The following is a 20,104-nucleotide window of genomic DNA, read 5'->3' as shown; positions in this document are numbered from 1 at the left end:
CATAAGTTATGCGTTCATTCAAGAAGTCAAAAAGAAGAAAAAAGAGGACAATCAAAGTGAGAAGATGAAAGTGGATAGTAACTTGAAGAGAAAAGCAACCAGGTTTGGAGAAGTGACAAGCAACCAGGTTTGGAGGAGGAAGTACCCTCCTTAATAAAGGATAATGGATCGTCGAGCCATGCGACGTTAAACGAAGCGCTTTGTGGGAGGCAATCCACGGTTTTAATAATGCGATTTACTTTTTGTTTTGTTTTTTAGAAAATAAAGAAAAGTGGGTCTCTCTGGTGAAAGCTAGGAAGCGGCAGCTGGAGTCGCAGTACCCTCTGTGAGTTCACCCTCGCTATCTCGAATTTAAACATTGAGGTCAATGCTTGGTTCAAGTGTGGGGGGGATTTATTTCGTTCTGTTTTTATTTTGAGTATTTGTTTGTCATAGTATTTCTATGCTATTATGTTTACCAGGTGTTACAGATTGATGAGATTTACCGGATGGTTGATGGAGTGGTAGTAAAAGGATGAAAGATCCAACCCAAACTTGCACCCCAGGCATCCCTAGAAGTTGATTCAACCAAAAATAATTGTTGGACGCAACTTGATGACACCAGACCGAGATTGAAAGTTGGTACACACGAACCGGAAAAGGAGCAACATCACACGATAAGTACTATGGATCCTGTAAGCTATACCCAACATGGTGAGAACACAAAAAATCCAAAAATATATTATCATAAAAGAGTAGTCAGGTATGACTTTATCACTTTGAATTTACGTACATTCTGCTCATATGACACTACATGATGACACACACTGAGGCACGTTGTTTCTGTTTCCCTCTGAGCCTTTCTAGCCTTCCCATGTTTATTTTTATCCATTGTAAACCCCTTTGAGCCTGTATCCCTTGTTTGTGTTAACCACATATATTAACTCCTGGCAAAAAAGAAAAAAATATTTCTAATTTCTTACCCTGCTCGGCATTAGTGTTGTAATGTTATGTTATATCAGTGTAAAAATTGTAAGTTTGGGGTAGTATACCTAAAGAATGGCGAGTGCGAAAAAAATGAATGAAAAAAAAAGAGAAAAAAAATGTTGAGACATCAAAGTTCCTTAAGAAAAGGAAGAATTCAAAGAAGCACTCGCCTAAACAAAGAGACTCATTGATTTATCACACACTCAAAGCAAAAAAAAAAAAGGAATAGAAAGAAGGGTGTGGTTAAATCCTATGATGTGATAAGAAGCACGAAAACAAGAAAAACAACACGGATGCTGAGCCTATAACCCTTGTGTATCCTTTTCCTTATTTATCTCACCGCACCTAAGCCCCGCTACATCCCAAAGACCTCAAAAAGTGTGTGTAGAGTGTTTGTGTATGAAAGTAGAGTTTACTCAAATTTAAAAGTTGGTATTGCATATCATGACTTGTGAGTGAAGTTCATTTAAACCCAGAGAGAACTGGTGAGAAATGTGAAAAAGCTTGCAGGTGAAGGAGTACTTTGACGTGGAAGTGAAGCGAGAAACCCGGTTCGTGAAACTGGAAAAATTGATCGGAAAGGTATAAGTTGAGTTGCAAAAAGCATTGGTTGTATTGTGGTAAGCGTGAATTCAGGGGTGACCTTTGTTTTGTTCTCTCATGCATCACTTGAGAACAAGAAATAAGATAAGTTTGGGGATGTGATCGATCACCATTTCTACTTAGTTTCGTCATAAATTCGGCATAAGATCGTCATACTTGGTAACACTTTGTGGTTGTTTTCAAGAGTTTTTCATTGATTCCTTTAATATTAGTTAATTGCTTGCATTATGTTTTTGTGCCATTTATCATGTCTTTTTAGATGCTTTTGATCTCTCTACTTGGTCGTTGTAGGTTAATTCTGGATCAGATGGAAATTTCATTGGTGTAAAAGAAGCTGAAGATCGTGACAAACGTGTACTATTTTGATCATAACTAGAGCTTCATAACTCGGAATGACGCGGTTCCGGTGGAAAAATTTCGCTAACGAAGAGGGCTACAACTTTGATATTAAAGTCAAAGCCAAATTATGAAGTCAGAGGCTGACACGATCAGCCCATGTCAAGTGAAACGGCTGTGTCCAACCTGCTGAAGGATTCTCCCCAAAAGTGGCAGAAGTTGACACTGTTAGCCCGTGTCAAGTGACACGGCCGTGTCAGCTGGTGCGGACAGAAATTTTAAATTTTCTATTTTGTTATTTTTAAAGCACCAGGGGCATTTTGGGTGTTCTGTCTTGGACCTGAAAAACCTAGAACAGATTAAAAGTGATTTTGAGACAAGAGGGGAGGCACTTTTTGCATCGTACGATAGAATTCCAGAAAGAGGAGAAAGATAGCTTATCTAGGTTTTCGGAGACGGAGAGATTTAATGGTGGACACCATTGAAGATCAAAGTTCCAAATTATCTTTGTAATGTCTAAGTTCTTTGTTTTTTGTTTCTTGAATATTATGAGAGGCTAAACCCCCCAATGCTAGGGGGTGTCCCTGATTTGATTTGTAATGACTCTGGATTCCGTATTTCTTTAATCAAATGTTCGTATTATTCAATTCTATTGTGTAATGTTTTTAATGTTGTCTTTATCGGATCAATAAGGATTTTTTAGTGGTTAACAATTTGTAGGACTACGATTGTTAAGGTTTGTATACAATTGAACCTTATAGTTATCACCTAGGACTAGGGATACCGTAAGGTTATTTAGAAATTCTTGATTAATCTCAGCTTTGGTTTTCTCATATGTCTCTAAGGACTTAGGTAATAGGATTATAAACCAAAAGGTTTTCACTAAGGACTTAGGAAAACATCCTTAAGAATAAATAACTGTATTCTATGAACTTGTTAAAGAGATCTTAATCCAGAGGAGTTATAAAGCAAATCACACACCTTACCTTGGCATTATTCTAATTTTATAAAAAGTTCAATTTTAATTTCAGCAATAGTTGTATTATTTCAGCTTATTTCATTCATCATTAAAACAACAACCTTATGTTTTTGTTTAATTGAATTATAATAATAACTTGTATTTTCTAAGCAGTCCTCGAGATCGATACTTGGGGTAAACCCATTATAACTACATTGGTGAAAATAGTACACTTGCTATTTTTCCGATCAGGGCGTTTCTCCGAGGATGAACTGAAAGCTGTTCTGACGACCAAGCAACTCCAAAAGCCCGAAATTCCATCCACCTTATCTGTCCAATCCCCGACGGCGACTTTGAGCTCGTCCCGCTGGGAGACGACCCCAACAGGAAAGTGAAAATTGGAGCAGGACTTCCCGACCTTGCCAAGAAACTGTGCAAGCATATCTTCATCATAATGCTGACTTATTCGCATGGAGCGCAACGGAGATGCCCGTGTTGGTGCTTTTATTGGTTGATTGGCATCTATGTTTTGCTAAAACATAATAGCAACAAAACATAATACAATGTGTAATCTTGCAAATATAAAAAGAACAAAACTGGTACAAGCAAGATGTTTTATGGAATGTCATGACTTCAACCATGATATCGCGCCTGTAGAACTGGAATGAAGATTCAATTTGATTCTCAATAGATACAGAATATTTTATGAATATTATGTAATCCTATGTGGCGCAAATTTAAAGGTCAAAAGAATCAAGTCAGAATATTGAAGAATCAGATTAGAAGATTGAAGATTCAACAGTTTCTAATTTAGGAGATAAATTAGGAATCTCATGATTAAAAGACCTTGATTGTAGCAGAAGATTTCTGCAGATTTGTAACAGCAAGAAGTGCTGCGATTTGTAAGCCCAAGTCCAATTGGGAATAGGTTATAAATAGAAACCTTTGTAACCTAGTTTTACATAGAAAACCTTGTTTAGAAAAGATGTAGTCATTAGAGTTTCTATAGGTAGACCACCCAGGTTGTGGGATGGCTGCCTTGTCCTTCTCGAAACCTGTAGGTAAGAGAAGTGATTGTTCTCACTCGAAACCTGTAGGTAAGAGTTGAGTATTGTGTTCTTGATTGAAGCTGTGAAGCAAGATCAAGTTATTGTTCATTGTTAATTGTGTAAATAGCTATTGCAGGGTTATAATAGTTAGGCATCACTAGGGAGTGAGCAGAGGTTCTCTTGTCTTGGATGGATGTCTGAGATAAAGGTTGCATTGGGTAGTGACTAGGTAAACCAGAGGTTGTTTATTTGTAAACCAGAGGTTGTTTACATAAAATGGTACTATTGATAGTGAAATCTTCTTCCTGGCTTGGTAGCTCCCAGAATAGGTAGTTAAACCGAACTGGGTTAACAATTAACAGTGTTATTTATCTTTTGCATTGTATTGTTTGTTCAGTCGTGGATGTTGTAACATCGTGTATAACATTAGGTTCAGGTTTGACAGTTGTTCCTTTACAAAACCAATAAAGTTTACAATCTGGTTATGTTGACTGAACATATATGATCCCAGAGCTCATTGACTCCTTCTTAGGGGTAATCAAAATTGGGGGATCTTTCTGTTCTGCCTCTGCTACTTTAATAATAGATCAGATGTCTTGACATCGAGAATGACATCCTGAGTCTGTCATACCAGAATTTTTCAGCCCGGACTCGACTCTGAGATCTCTTGTCATCAGCTTAGCATAACTCTGACCGCTAGGGCTATAGCTCAACATAGGCGTAGGGAGTCTCCCGAGAAAGCGGAGGCTTCCGAGAAAGCTGTAAAAAACCTCCTAGAGGCAATATTTATTTCTGAGGTCAAGTATTCTACTTGGCTCTCAAATGTTATACTCATCGAAAAATCTAATGGAAAATGGAGAATGTGTGTTGATTATACTGATCTTAATAGGGTTTGTCCCAAAGATGCTTATCCATTACCTAACATTGATAGCCTGGTTGACAACTCGACCGACTATAAACTCTTATCTTTTATGGATGCTTACTAAGATATAATCATATTCCCATGGCAAAATACGACAGAAAATACATGGCCTTCATGACCGAGTCGGACAACTACTACTACAATGTAATGTCATTCGGACTCAAAAACGCCGGGCAGCGGATGATGAACACGGTATTCCGAGGAGAAATCAGGGACACTCTCGAAGTGTACATGGACGACATGATCGTAAAATCCCGAGAAGGATCAAACCACACTAATCACCTCAAACGAGTGTTTGACCGAGCGAGGAAATGCAAGATGAGGTTCAATCCCGAAAAATGCACCTTCGGGGTACGAGTCGGGAAATTCCTTAGTTTCTACCTGACAGTGTTAATAAACGTCTCAATATATAGGTATATTATGATTTTATTATTTTTTTAAGTTTTTATCGTCAATATCAGGTATACTAGATCGATTAATCCAATGCGAAGCGAATTATAACATCGGTGGTAGTTTACTTTAAACAGTATTTTAATTTATAAATCTATCATATAAGAAAAGTCTACCATTTGGGACTTTGTTAGGCTATCCACATCAGCAACTCTTCTATGGTTGATCCACATCAGCATCCTCAAAATTAACTTCTTCTTCCACTATGATTCGACAGTTACGTCCTCCTGTTTTTCAATTTCCACTATCCTCATAACTACCCTTAAACCCCATCCTCTTTCACGGTTACGAAACTTTCCATCTCCCCCTTCCAATCTTCTTCTACAGCGGTTTCACAAAACCCTTTCTCTTCCAAATAGTTTCTAATTTCTCTGTTGCAGTTACAGATACTTTAATTCTCTACCCATCCACGTTCTAAACTGCTACACTTTGGTTGATCAATATACGCCCATCCACGTTCCAATCTTCTTCTTCTACAGCGGTTTCAGACAACCATTTATCTTTCATTGGGCTTCTGATTTATTCGTCTTTTCTCTCTTTCAACTTTGATTTTGATTTAGTTTTCAAAGTTTCAGGTTTCATCGTGTTGGCTCACGCGGAAGAGGAAAGATTCATCGCCGATACAGTTTCTGATGATGCGTCGGTGTTGGTTGTGGTGGACGGAGATTAATACTCTAAAAGAGGTTCAGTTTTATATATTTGTTATTACTTTGTATGATTTGTTAAATTCTGTTTGGATAAGCTGTGACCTAAGTTTGATGTGGGTTATGCAGGTTCGATGATGAAGCACAAGTTTGCTTCGCCATAAAAAAGAAAGGATGGCAATGAGAGAGATTGATCGGTTCTTTTTAGTATTTTGATTTTGTTTATGCTTTGAACCTCCATTATATTTGTATTTTTGATTTGGTATGTATTGACTCTTGCACTTTTTTTTTGTTTGATTGTTTAAAGTTCTAAGATGGGTGTAGCTCAGGACGCTAACGACCTTGACGATGGCCCCTTGGAGATAGGAATGGGTATGCATCTATTTGGTTTATCTGTCTGTTTAATTTTCAATTGGGATTTGATTCTCTAAGGCTGTGTATAAACCATACATTGGTGATTCATAGTATTTGTTATGTTGTTATTTAGTTTCACCATAAATTATTTATGTTCATTGATGTTGCAGAATACAGAACTGTATCTGGAGTTGCTGGCCATTGGTGCAGATTGATTCTCTAAGGCTGTGTATAAACCATACATTGGTGATTTATGTATGGAGGTGAGTTATTCTTATGAAGGTAGCTAAAGTTGTAATTGCAGTTTGATTTATATATCTTTCTTGGTGCAGATTGATGCCCATATTGGTGGTGTGACTGATTTGGCATTTCCTCATCCAAATAAACAACTTTGTATTGTGACTTGTGGAGATGATAAGTTGATTAAGGTGCATAAGATCTACAAATTGTCATTTTTTATTATGTAAATAAGTTGTCTATTTTTTAATGAAACATTTTATCATCGTTGGATTATATACTTTGTCGTTATTTGATGCCAATCCGATTTTATGGATATATTGTTGCTTTGATTAGAGTAGTTTCTTCTTATTGCAAGTGGAATGCAAGTCGCAACTGCAGGCAATCCAGGTCCATAATTTCCAGCTTCGTTCGTGGTCTTCAGTTATGACAATTTTCAACAGCATGTAACAGATTACAACAGCGTGGATCAAAGTATTGAGGGTCTCCTGAAAGACAAAAGATTATGGTCAAGGGCGATCTTTTAAAGGTAAGTAGATAAATATATTGTTGAATGTGATACTAAGTAGAAAACTGTTGAATGTGCCAGAATTGAAGTCGACTTTGATTGAGTACGTCTTTTCTATGGAAACATTAATCAACATTTGGTTCTCACTATTTTATGCTGGGTATTTTTGAATTGAATTTTCCGAAACGACGCGGTATTGCTACTGAAATTCTGAATCATCTTTCAAAATTGCAATATCCTCTCAATATCGAATTATATCCATCCTTTAGGTTCACAATATAATTTAGTTTGTTCTTTCAGATTAATCTCGGGATATAGTCGTTGTCTTTTGTGCAAAAGGATGCCGCAAGGAGAAATATTCTGTTGACAACGTTGAATTACAGTATATCAAGTGCTTTTGATGTTCTGCAGTCATTAGAGACGCATGGTGGGAATAGGAATATGCTGAAGCAGAAGCAGCGTGATGAGTTTGTTCATAGATGGAATCTTTTCAAGTACAAGCTTAACAAGGCCGTGTCTGCGATGTCGCATCTGGATTATGACTTGGCTCTGTTTTACGTGAGGTCTTCTGATCATGATCTTTATGCCATTCACTCCATTGTGTATCATGCCTCTCATGAAATTGAGGCATCACTCACATGCTTTAAGGATCCTCCCTTTCCCTAGGTTTCGGTCTCAACTTCTGTCGCGGCTTTCATTGCTTTCTCTTATGTTTATGCAAAACGGCATAAAATTTTTAGAAATAAAAGCAAGCAATTTTGATGCTCTCACAATAGGACAGATGTTTGTATGATTTAAAGAAAGCACAACATGTATCATTATATAAGAGGTACGCTGATAGGCTTGATTTTAAATTGCTGGAATGATCAACTCCTGTTCAGCATGTTGTTTTCCTATTATGGTTGTTCTTTGTAATCAGTTTTTTTAGGAATTTATTACCTTTTCAGTATGATGACTTAAGTATGATGACAAAATGCATGCTTTTGAATTAGCTTAATGTTGCAATTTTAGTGAATCATTGGATTGGCTATGTTTTAATTTGAATACTTTTTCAGGCAAGGATACTTCTGGAGTCTGGATTTGATGCATCAAATAGTGAAAGTTCATCCCAACATGCTCATGATGCTATTCCCTTATCAGAAAATTCAAACCGGACTTGATTTGAAAATCAGGAGCAGGAGGAAATAATCAGTCATGAGGAATATTTTAGAGTATTAGATGAGCTAAAAATTAAGAGTCATACATATGATACTGATGATAAGGACACAAACACGCACGATGGTAACAACTCGTGCCTAGCAACATGCACAATTAGCAATGACGACGATGATGATATTTGGATGAATTCTTTGCCATATTCCTGCAGACGAAGAAGGAGTGTATGAAGAGCTTGGTTTTCTCACACCATGAGTTGGAACAAGATGGTTTAAGGCTCCGGAGCTACTTTATGGATCGACTAATTACGGTTTAGAGGTTGATCTTTGGTCATTAGGATGTGTTTTTGCTGAGTTGTTTACATTGAAGCCTTTTTTTCCTGGAACAGGTGATATAGATTAGATTAGTAGAATCATTAGTGTTTTGGGTAATCTCAACAAGGAAGCTTGGAATGGTTGTTCTAAATTTCCTGATTATGGGAGAATTTCTTTTACTAAGGTGGAAAACCCTATTGGTATTGAAGCATGCATGCAGAATCGTTTGCATGATGAAGTTTCCTTGGTGAAAAAATTGGTTTGTTATGATCCAGCTACGAGAGCCACTGCGGCGGAGTTACTTCATGACAAGTACTTCTCTCAGTTGTGATTCCTTTCATTAGAAATGAAAAAGACTAAGATGATTTAATTTAGGCTTCAGAGAAATTTTATTTGTTTATTGTTTTGTTCTTAAAAATTTAAAAGGTTGTGCTTTTTCAGTCTATGAGATGAGGACTAGAAGATATTAGATTAAAACCAAATTATGTCAATTTTAGAGGGATTAAACATTTTGTTATTAATATCTGTACCATAAATATGAATTTAAGGGGGCATCATTCATGCAATCAAATTATTCTCTCACAGCTTTGTTAATTAAACTTGACTATTTAATTTCATGTTTCAAAAATATTAGTTTTTTATGTGCCCTTTGATTCACCATTATGCGTGAAGAACATGAAGAGTGGCTGTTTGATATTTGATGCATGGGTGCTCTTTTGGTTCTTGCTTAAAATTAGATGAAGTGAATTTGACATAAAAAATTAATATATAGAATACATTTTTCATTGTTTCTCAGACCAAGTGACCAAGTTAATATATATTAATCAATTCCAATGATACAATAAAAAACTCCGTTAAGAAAATACAATAAACATATTCATTATAAAGGATTATTCTAAGAAAAAATCTACTTGATATGCTAAATAAAGAATATTAATTATAAAGGATTATACTAAAGAATAATCTATTTAATATACGATGAGAATATTCTATAATATGCTATAATATGTTTACATACTATTCCAATATTAATATTTTAATGTTGAATATACGCTTCCTTTGTTGGAGTATTATATAAGAGTATTAAAACTGAAATCATATTTGTTTAAATACTCTTATTTGTTTTTTATTTGATCAATATATATGACAAATTAACAGGAACAAATTTGGAATATTAACGGGAAGACGAAGTTATTGATCAAAATAATGAATATTAACGTAAACACATAAACCAAGTAATTTTTTCATCATTAATTGGATGAGTTTGCATATTTATACATATAAATAAATAAGCGACCAAAAGCATTTTTTAATTTGAATAGTGATTTTAGAATTGAAAACACTAATTGGTCATTATGTTATGGTTAGGATGAAATATTTTTAAAAATTTGTCATACTAAAAAGGGAAAAAATTGTATTATTCCAAAACCAAGTTGTATCTAGATATTTTCATATAATCATTACAAAATATTAAAATATTCAATTTTTAGTTTTCGAAATTGCAAAATTTGGATTTATAGATGTTTGATATTAATTATTATATTAATCAATTTGAGAATCATAAAATTACATATTTATAAATTTGAGCATAAATATTTTAATGTGAAATTCTATTTTTAATAGTAATATAAATGCTTATACATTTTTTCTATAATTAAAGAAAATAAAAGTAAATATATTTAAAATAATGTATAAATTCAAACACGAGAAAAATGAGTTAATTTTAATTATTTATGTTACTGATATTTTTATTTTGAAATTATTTTAATTAAAGATACAAATAATTTGTTAAGAAAATAAATGGAAAAGTGAGTTATATGTTACTGATTAAAATATTGAACATTTACGGGGATATTAAATATTTGATCAAAATATTGAATATTAATCGGAACATGAAGTTACTAATCAAAATACTGAATAATAACGGAAAGGTGAATTTACTAATTTAAATACCTGAAGTTACTGATGAAAATATTGAGTATTAAAAAGAACATGACGTAACTTCACAAAATATTGAATATCAACGGGAACACAAATTACTGATCAAAATTTTGAATATTAACAGAAACTTTAAGTTACTGATGAATTTTTTTAATATTAACGGAACAAATTTGGAATATTAACGGGAACACGAAGTTATTGATCAAAATAATTAATATTAATGGGAACATGAAGTTACTAATCAAAATATTGAATAATGAATATTAGCGGGAACATAAAGTTACTGATCAAAATATTGAATATTAATGGGAACATGAAGTTACTAAATAAAATATTTAATATTAACGAGAACATAAATTACTGATCAAAATATTGAATATTAACGGGAACATGAAGTTAATGATAAAAAATTTGAATATTGTCGGAAACATTAAGTTATTGATCCAAATTTTGAATATTAACGGGAACAAATTTTGAATATTAACGCAACACGAAGTTACTGATCAAAATAATAAATATTAACGGGAACACGGAGTTATTGACAAAATATTGAATATTAACGAGAACACGAAGTTACTGATAAATGTTTCAAATATTAACAGAAATATTAGGTTACTGATAAATTTTTTGAATATTAGCGGGAACAATTTGGAATATTAACGTGACCGGCCACGAAGTTATTGATCAAAATATATTATATTAACGGAAACATGGAGTTCCTGATCAAAATAATGAATATTAACGGAAACATGAAGTTACTGACCAAAATATTTAAAATTAACGGGAACAAATTTGAAATATTAACGGGAATACGAAGTTATTGATCAAAATAATGAATATTAACAAGAACACGGAGTTACTTATCAAAATAATGAATATTAACGGGAACATGAAGTCACTGATAAAAATATTGAATATTAACGGGAACAAATTTGGAATATTAACGGGAATATGAAATTACTGATCAAAATTTTAAGTATTTGGCGGGAACATCAAATTACTGATCAAAATATTGAATATTAACGGGAACATGATGTTACTGAATAAAATATTGAATATTAACGGAACATGAATTACTGATCAAAATATTGAATATTAACGAGAACATGAAATTATTGATCAAAATATTAAATATTAACGGGAAAATGAAGTTTATAGATCAAAATATTGAATATTAACGGGAACATCAAGTTAATGATCAAAATATTGACATCTTTTATTATCATATTAATCTATCCCCTAATATTTATTCTTTCACTATCATCTTTTATTTCCATCAATCCCAATGCGCGAAAACGACGGGTACATCAAGTTTATAGATCAAAATATTGAATATTAACGGGAACATCAAGTTACTCATCAAAATAATGAATATTAGCGGGAACATGAAGTTACTGATCAAAATATTGACTATTAATGGGAACATGAAGTTATTGAATAAAATATTCAATATTAACGAGAACGTGAGTTACTGATCAAAATATTAAATATTAACGGAAACACGAAGTTACTGATCGAAATATTGAGTATTAAGGGGAAAATAATGTTTATTAATCAATATATCCCAAACTTTGGTCCAACCTATTGAAAAGAAATTTCTATATTTTACATATTAGTTTTTAGGATATTTACTTCTACAATAATATCTATATTGAACAAAATAACACTTTCCCTATCATCTTTTATTTGCCTCAATCACAATGCGCGAAAACGACGGGTACCCGTGCGAACGCACGGGTAAGACACTAGTTAAAATATACAAAGTTAACTTAAAATTACAAAAAAAATGTTTTATTTATTTATGAGATTATGAAAATTGATTATGAAGATCGTAAAAATCAAAATATACTTGTAATGTTATATATTTATATATATATATATATATATATATATATATATATATATATATATATATATATATATATATATATATTTTGTATGATTTAAATATGAACCTATACATATTCCAATATCTCATTTTTATTAAATGATATTGATAGTATAATCAAAATTTTCTTTTACGCATAATTAAAATAAAACATGCGTACATTAATTTGACTTTTATTTAATAAAATATGACACTCACATTTTTCTCAAATATTTTTTTAATTTTTTGACATAATAACATACGTGCATGATGCATGTCCATCACTTTCCTCAAGTCCTCCTTCTGAATATCAAAGTGAATTGCTCAGTAAAAAAAAACAAAATATCTAAAGAAAAACATCGCGTAAATAGGAGAAATATATATATATATATATATATATATATATATATATATATATATATATATATATATATATATATATATATATATATATTTATGGAAAAAGTGTATTAATTATTCAATTGTAATATACTACTACTATTATTTATAGTCAAATTCTATTGGTTCAAATAATTTATGATCCAAAAAAAATTTATTCAAAAAGGTATACGGGAAAAATTGTTTTTGATCTAAATATTTGTATGTAAACGATACCTAAACATAAATAATATTTGTATATGAGAAAAATCTATTAATGATCTAAATGTTTTTATATATGAAACATGATATTTTATTCAAAAAAATTTCTTCAAAAAAGGTATATGGGAAAAAAACCATGATTGATTTAAATATTTTTATATACAAAAATTTACAATTGATTTAAATATTTTTGTAAACGATACCTAAACATATAATTTTTTTATATATATTTGTGATTCAAAAAATTTTGATTAAAAAATGGTATATGGGAAAAAATCTATTATTAATTTAAATATTTTTATTTATAAAATTTACTATTGATCCAGATAATTTTCTAAATGATACCTAAACATAAATAATATTTGTACACAGAAATAAATCTATTATTTATCTAAAAATTTTCATTTAAATTTTATTTTTGATTGAAAACAAATATATTATATGGGTCTTGCTAACCAGTGCCCTCAGGGCAATGGTTAAGCATTTCAAAAAAATTTTTTTTTATAGAAAATGTAATATTTCAATTTTATAGACATTAAATACACAGATTATCGAGATAAATTTACTATTTTTAAAGTCTTAACAATTGCTCTGAGGGTACTGGTTAGCATTTCTCATATTATATAAACAAATGCACGTACCATACCAGAACTCGTGCATATGCACAGATTTGTTACTAATTATCATTTACAACTAAACAAATCAATTTTCACGGTTAGTAAAATGACTATCAATAACAAATAGATGAATTAATTTCTATGGTTAATAAAGTGACTATCATTTACAAATAGACAAACCACTTTCTATTGTAGTAAATTGAGTGTCATTTAATCTGAAGGGAATTGAGTTTGAGACCCCATTGGTACAAATTTTGTAATTTTTGTTTTAAATTTAGAATAATTTAAGATTACTAGAAATCATGAGAATTACTTATCATTAATGTACATTGGTCTAGTGGTAAACACCTAATTTTTTTTTTAAAGAGCCTCCGTTCAACTCCTTATAAGAAACAATTTTTTCTTGAGAAATTAGTTAAAATTCATATTTTCTTAAATTATATCATCATAAAATAAGAGTAAATAAAAATATAATATTTTTACAATTACCATTTTCATATATTTTTTAATAAAATATTTAATAATTATAATATAGTAATTTAAGTTTGTTATAAAAATATTACACAAGGTAAATATTTGAGACTAAATTTTCTTTAAATTAGTTATATTTTTTTAATATCATCGACATAAAAATACGTATAATTACATTATAATATTTACTATATTTTTATTAATGGTGTAAAAAACAAATTATATTTTCAAAGAAACTTCTTCTCTCTCTCACGGAAACACTTTTTTCTACTCTTGACTTCTCATTGTCATTGCTCATTCCTCATCTACGCCCAAGTGTTAAGTTAGGAGTAAGATTCATCATTCAATCAATATTAATGGTACAAAATCAATGGACTACAAAATTTATATCCTATAGTATAGTGCTTTTCCATTGGGATTTGATTATTCATTTTTTATTTTGGAACATATGATACATAATAATAATAATAATAATAATAAAAATAATAATAATAATAATAATAATAAAGCAAAATGAGAACTTTGGCAAAATGAGAACATATCACACATTCTTACTCTTTAATTTACGAGACAAAAACTCCCTTCCTCTCTCTCTCATCTTTATTCTCACGTGAATTTTCTCTATGCTTTTCACAGTTCTCAACCTCCTTATTCCCATTATTCAAAACCTCATTTTCATTAATAATTTCGATGGTGATTTGCATATTACAAAGGGAGGACGGAAATCAAAATAGAACATAAATGAAAAAAGAAACAACAACGATGGTGCACTACATCTTCTTCGGTGGTGATCTTTGTCAAGTTAAATCCTTCGAATCTTCTTGCTCTGTTTCCGATTTGAAATCCTCTCCTCTTCTTTTACTACTTGTGATTTGTTTCTACTCTATGCCTTTTGCTATTGTTATGTGTTGTTTAGCTGCGTGTGTGGTTCTGCGCGGATCTGATGGGTTGCAGATTTTAATGAAGGTGCGTGAGAGCTGGAGAGTTTGGGGTTTATGGAGTGTGTGAGTTGAGGTTTTGTGTCAGGTCTATATAAATCTTTCGTTCTCACTATTTATTTAGGGTTTTACATGTTCAGCTTCAATTAGGGTTTTTGTTCGATTTTTGTGTTTATTTTGCAGAACGTCAGGATTACCAGGGAATCATATAAGCTGCTCACTGCACAACTCATTCCTAAGTTCTTCAAGTTCATAGCTTTTTTTACATTCTGTTGAGACAGAGTCAGAAAGCATAGCAAAATGAAGTTTTAATAAGTGAATATTATGCTGATTCCTAATGTAAATGGTCTTCAAAGTTCTCTGATTGCTTTTGATTTACATTATGTTACCAATTATATTCGCCCCCTTTTTAAAATTTTCAATGAACTATTTGAGTTGTTTGACAGGTTAGAGATTATCAAGATTTTAGATGTATTTATCTATTTAATTTTTAGGATATGTCAAGTTGGGATTCTAATATGTAAGATATATAAATAGGTTTTGAAAATGGATGTACGCACCTAAATTCTTAGTCTGATGTACATTAATATGTCAGATTATACGAGCATGGTGCAACATAAATTTGTTTTAGTTTTTTCTCTTTGTCTTTATGACTGGACAATGCAATTTTGATTTGGATTGTTATTGCAGGTTTTGGAAATTTACATGCCCTTACTTGCTCAAGGCTACCTGCTCTCTCTCCGTCGCCGAGAAATGGCAGAATCAACACCTTCGCCACTTTAACATCCATGAGTATTAAGTTTCTACTGATTCTTTTCACTATTTAGTTGAATATATGTTGTGAAGGAACAAAACAATTGGTCCTTCTTTGCCTTTTTCAGTAAAATGCATTTTGGTTCCATTTACGTCGATCCCTACTCTCATTTTAAAGTAGGGTTCATAGATTTGGAGATAACTTTTCTTTTATTGAAAAACTAAATTGTTGGAGATGTATTATAAATTTTGTGGACATATTGGATGGCATCTCTTTGTTTGTTCTATTTCGTCAAATATGAAAGGTTTGAATGATGATTATGAACATTTTGAGCACGGTAAACATATGCATGGATAAGCAATTTATTTTATTTCACTTTTCTACTCTGTGTTAGTATTCTATGATCTATTATATATGCTTGTGGTTTTGTTTAGTATTTTTTGGTTTACACTTTGGTTAATATATATTTTTATTTATTACAATTTAAGAATATTTGTAATATTTATAATTTTCTCTGTAATGGATGGTGTAACATTTATAATTTGGTTTAATATGTATTTCGCTTAAATGTAGTTTGAAATTCTTTATTTATGTGATTTTTTTGGTTTACTCAACAGATAAAATGATACTCCCTCCGTCCTAATAAAAACATTTGTAACTTATTCCCATTTATAAATATAGTTGTATTAATATTATACTGTTTTTAAAATTACTTTTCCATCTCTTTCTTCTCTAACTCTCTACTTCTTCATAATGAACCCCTAAATCCTCCCCAAACACTCTCAATACACTCTATAAAAAACATTTAGAGTTTTTATTTGATGTGATCGCCTTTTTTCTTTTTCTTTTTTCTTAGGTGTATCTCTGGTTACACCAGATACTAAGAGTTTAATACCTGATCTAAAATGTAATCCAAGTAATATTTTTTAGGAATTTTCTTGTTTTTTAAGTAATTTCTTTTTCTTGTTTTGTTGTATCTGCTTGTCTTGTTATGATTCTAAGAGCATTGTTTGGCAAACCCCAACTGTTTACACCGGGATTTATTTTCTGGTTTAGAGTTATTTCACTAGTTTCTCTAGTGTTTTTTCTGGCCGCCATCGTTTTATTGGTCCTCTTTTTTGTGTTTCTCATTCAGACACAACTAGAACTGCTCTCATGCCACAACAAATTATGGATAGTTGTGGTTTCCGTGATGGTCATCTTCTTTAATTGTGGTTTCGGGGTATATATTATTTGGTTAGCTAGAGATTTTCTTAAAGAACATGGTATATAGCTAGAAGCATTTTATATAGTTTATTTAAACTTTTATTATGTATTTCGATTTAAGGTTGTAATCTAATTTAGATTTTCTCTAAGAAGATCTTGTTTAGGTAGAAGTATTTTAGCTTTTTTATTTAAGTTTTTATTATGTATTTTTAGCTCAGTTGTAATGTTTGAAAATTCAATTTATTCACTCAGTGTTAAAACGTGAGATCCTTAAATAAATTATATTTAAATGCAAAAAAAATGTATTAAAGAACACTTAGATCAACTTGCGTTTAATAATATTTCTTCTTCAATCAACTTGTTTCTACTTTCTCAGTTTCATAGCTCTTCTCGTTACCCCCAAACTACACTTCGCTTTTTTTTCTCTTGAACCCTAAATTTCTCTTCTCCGTTACTCCACTTTTATCTCTGCTTCAAGAAAAAGTTGACAATGGATCTTAAAGACAGGGTTCAACCTTCTTCCACAACGAAGAAAGAAGTTGAAGAATTTAATTGCTATCAATGTGTTGCTTAAATGATTGCTGGTTCATGTTTCGTCGGACTTGCTGTTGTTGCTGTGGATCAGCGCATTTTGAAGAAAGAAACAAAATGCAATCCTACACCAGACGCTATGGAGAAACTCGTAATGTATGAAATTTTCTCATATGCTTTAGTTTTTCCCTCCTGCCTTGTAGCTCACACCCTTAAAACTTAGAATCTCAATACACTTATCAAAGAGCACCTGTATAAATGCGCCGCCATGCTTCCCTTATCAATATTTTTTGTGGCGCTGGTATTCATGACGCTTTTGTTTATGGAGATTGCGGTGATTAAGCTGAGACGCTTCACTTGTGGAAACAACTATAAAATAGTTTAAGTTTTGGGTGTTGTGTTCGTTGTTGGTATTCTATGATATATTATATTTGATTGTGGTTTTGTTTAGTATTTTTTGGTTTACACTTTGGTGTAATATGTATTTTTATTTAGTATAATTTAAGAATATTTGTACAACAGATAAAATGATACTCCGTCCGTTCTAAAATATAATATAAAAATATTTGAAACTTATTCCCATTTAAAAATATAGTTGTATTAATATTATACCATTCCGTTTTTAAAATTACTTTTCCATCTCTTTCTTCTCTAACTCTCTAGTTCTTCTTCACAATGAACCCCAAATCCTCCCCAAATCCCCAAATCCTCCCCCAACACTCCAAATATACTATCAAAAACATTTAGAGTTTTTATTTGATGTGATCGCCTTTCTTTCTCTTTCTTTTTTCTTAGGTGTATCTCTGGTTGCACCTGATACTAAGAGTTTAATACCTGATCTAAAATGTAATCCAAGTAATACTTTTTCTTGTTTTGTTGTATCTAGTTTTCTTGTTATGATTCTAAGAGCATTGTTTGGTAAACCCCAACTATTTACACCGAGATTTATTTTCTAGTTTAGAGTTATTTCACTAGTTTCTCTGGTGTTTTTTCTGGCCAGCATCGTTTTATTGGTCCTCTCTTTTGTGTTTCTCATTCAGACACGACTAGGACTACTCTCATGCCACGACAAATTATCGATATTTGTGGTTTCCGTGATGGTCATCTTGGTTTCGGGGTTTATATTATTAGGTTAGCTAGAGATTTTCTTGAAGAAGATGTTATTTAGTTAGAAGCATTTTATATAGTTAATTTAAACTTTTATTATGTATTTCGATTTAAGGTTGTGATCTAATTTAGATTTTCTCTAAGAAGATCTTGTTTAGGTAGAAGTATTTTAGCTTTTTTATTTAAGTTTTCATTATTTATTTTTAGCTCAGTTGTAATGTTTGAAAATTCATTTTATTCACTCAGTGTGACACAATGTACCTCGTGTTTATTCAAACTACTATTTGTTATCTCATGAATCCTAGTTGAAATGTCTCAATCAATATCTTCAATCATTTATTCAAACAGTATATGTATTTTTTAGAACGGAAAACCAAAACATTTTTTTAAATGTTTTCTCTTTTACCTTCCTTTCAAGTTTTCATTCTAAAAACACATCAAACTCTTTGTTATTATTAATTGTTGTTTTGTAAATATGTATTAAAATGCATAAAATTGGAAAACGTGAGAGCCTTAAATAAATTATATTTAAATGCAAAAAAATGTATTAAAATGCATATCTTCCAGTGTCTTACATAAATTAAACAACAAAAATGAAATGATGTGGAGACTACTTGTGCGTGCGCGCGCTTGCGTTTAATAATATTTCTTCTTCAATCAACTTGTTTCTACTTTCTCAGTTTCATAGCTCTTCTCGTTACCCGCAAACCACACTTCGCTTTTTTTCTCTTGAACCCTAATTTGCTCTTCTCCGTTACTCCACTTTTATCTCTTCTCCAAGAAAAAGTTGACAATGGATCTTCAAGACAGGGTTCAACCTTCTTCCACAACGAAGAAAGAAGTTGAAGAATTTAATTGCTATCAATGTGTTGTTTGCTGGTTCATGTTTCAACGGACTTGCTATTGTTGATGTGGATCAGCGCATTTTGAAGAAAGAAACAAAATGCAATCCTACACCAAACGCTATGGAGAAACTCGTAATGTATGAAATTTTCTCATATGCTTTAATTTTTTCCTCTTGCCTTGTAGCTTACACCCTTAAATCTTGGAATCTCTATACACTTATCAAAGAGCATCTGCATAAATGCGCCGCCATGCTTCCCTTATCAATATTTTTTGTGGCGCTGGTATTCATGATGCTTTCATTTATGGAGATTGCGGCGATTAAGCTGAGACGCTTCACTTATGGAAACAAATCTAAAATAGTTTTAGTTTTGGGTGTTGTGTTCGTTGTTGGTTTTCTATGATATATTATATATGATTGTGGTTTTGTTTAGTATTTTTTGGTTTACACTTTGGTGTAATATGTATTTTTATTTAATATAATTTAAGAATATTTGTACAACAGATAAAATGATACTCCGTCCCTCCTAAAATATAATATAAAAATATTTGTAACTTATTCCCATTTAAAAATATATTTGTATTAATATTATACCATTCCGTTTTTAAAATTACTTTTCCATCTCTTTCTTCTCTAACTCTCTAGTTCTTCTTCACAATGAACCCCAAATCCTCCCCAAATCCCCCCAAATCCTCCTACTAATCCTCCCCCAATCACTCCCAATATACTATC

The 20,104-nt window shown here is 31.5% G+C and overlaps 1 non-coding gene and 1 pseudogene across 1 annotated transcript; both read left to right on the top strand.

Annotated features, from left to right (window-relative positions):
- Positions 1-4,915: 4,915 nt before the first annotated feature.
- LOC131598052 (cyclin-dependent kinase F-1-like) lies at positions 4,916-9,077 on the top strand (annotated as a pseudogene).
- Positions 9,078-15,224: 6,147 nt separating this feature from the next.
- On the top strand, positions 15,225-15,299 carry LOC131645460 (small nucleolar RNA R160). Its single transcript, XR_009297080.1, has one exon. It is a non-coding gene; the product is annotated as a small nucleolar RNA R160 (small nucleolar RNA).
- Positions 15,300-20,104: the final 4,805 nt, after the last annotated feature.

Source organism: Vicia villosa, linkage group LG1 (assembly GCF_029867415.1).
Source record: "Vicia villosa cultivar HV-30 ecotype Madison, WI linkage group LG1, Vvil1.0, whole genome shotgun sequence".
Taxonomy (NCBI): Eukaryota; Viridiplantae; Streptophyta; class Magnoliopsida; order Fabales; family Fabaceae; genus Vicia; species Vicia villosa.
Note: the sequence above shows the minus strand (reverse complement) of the source record. Positions and strands in the feature narration are given on the sequence as shown.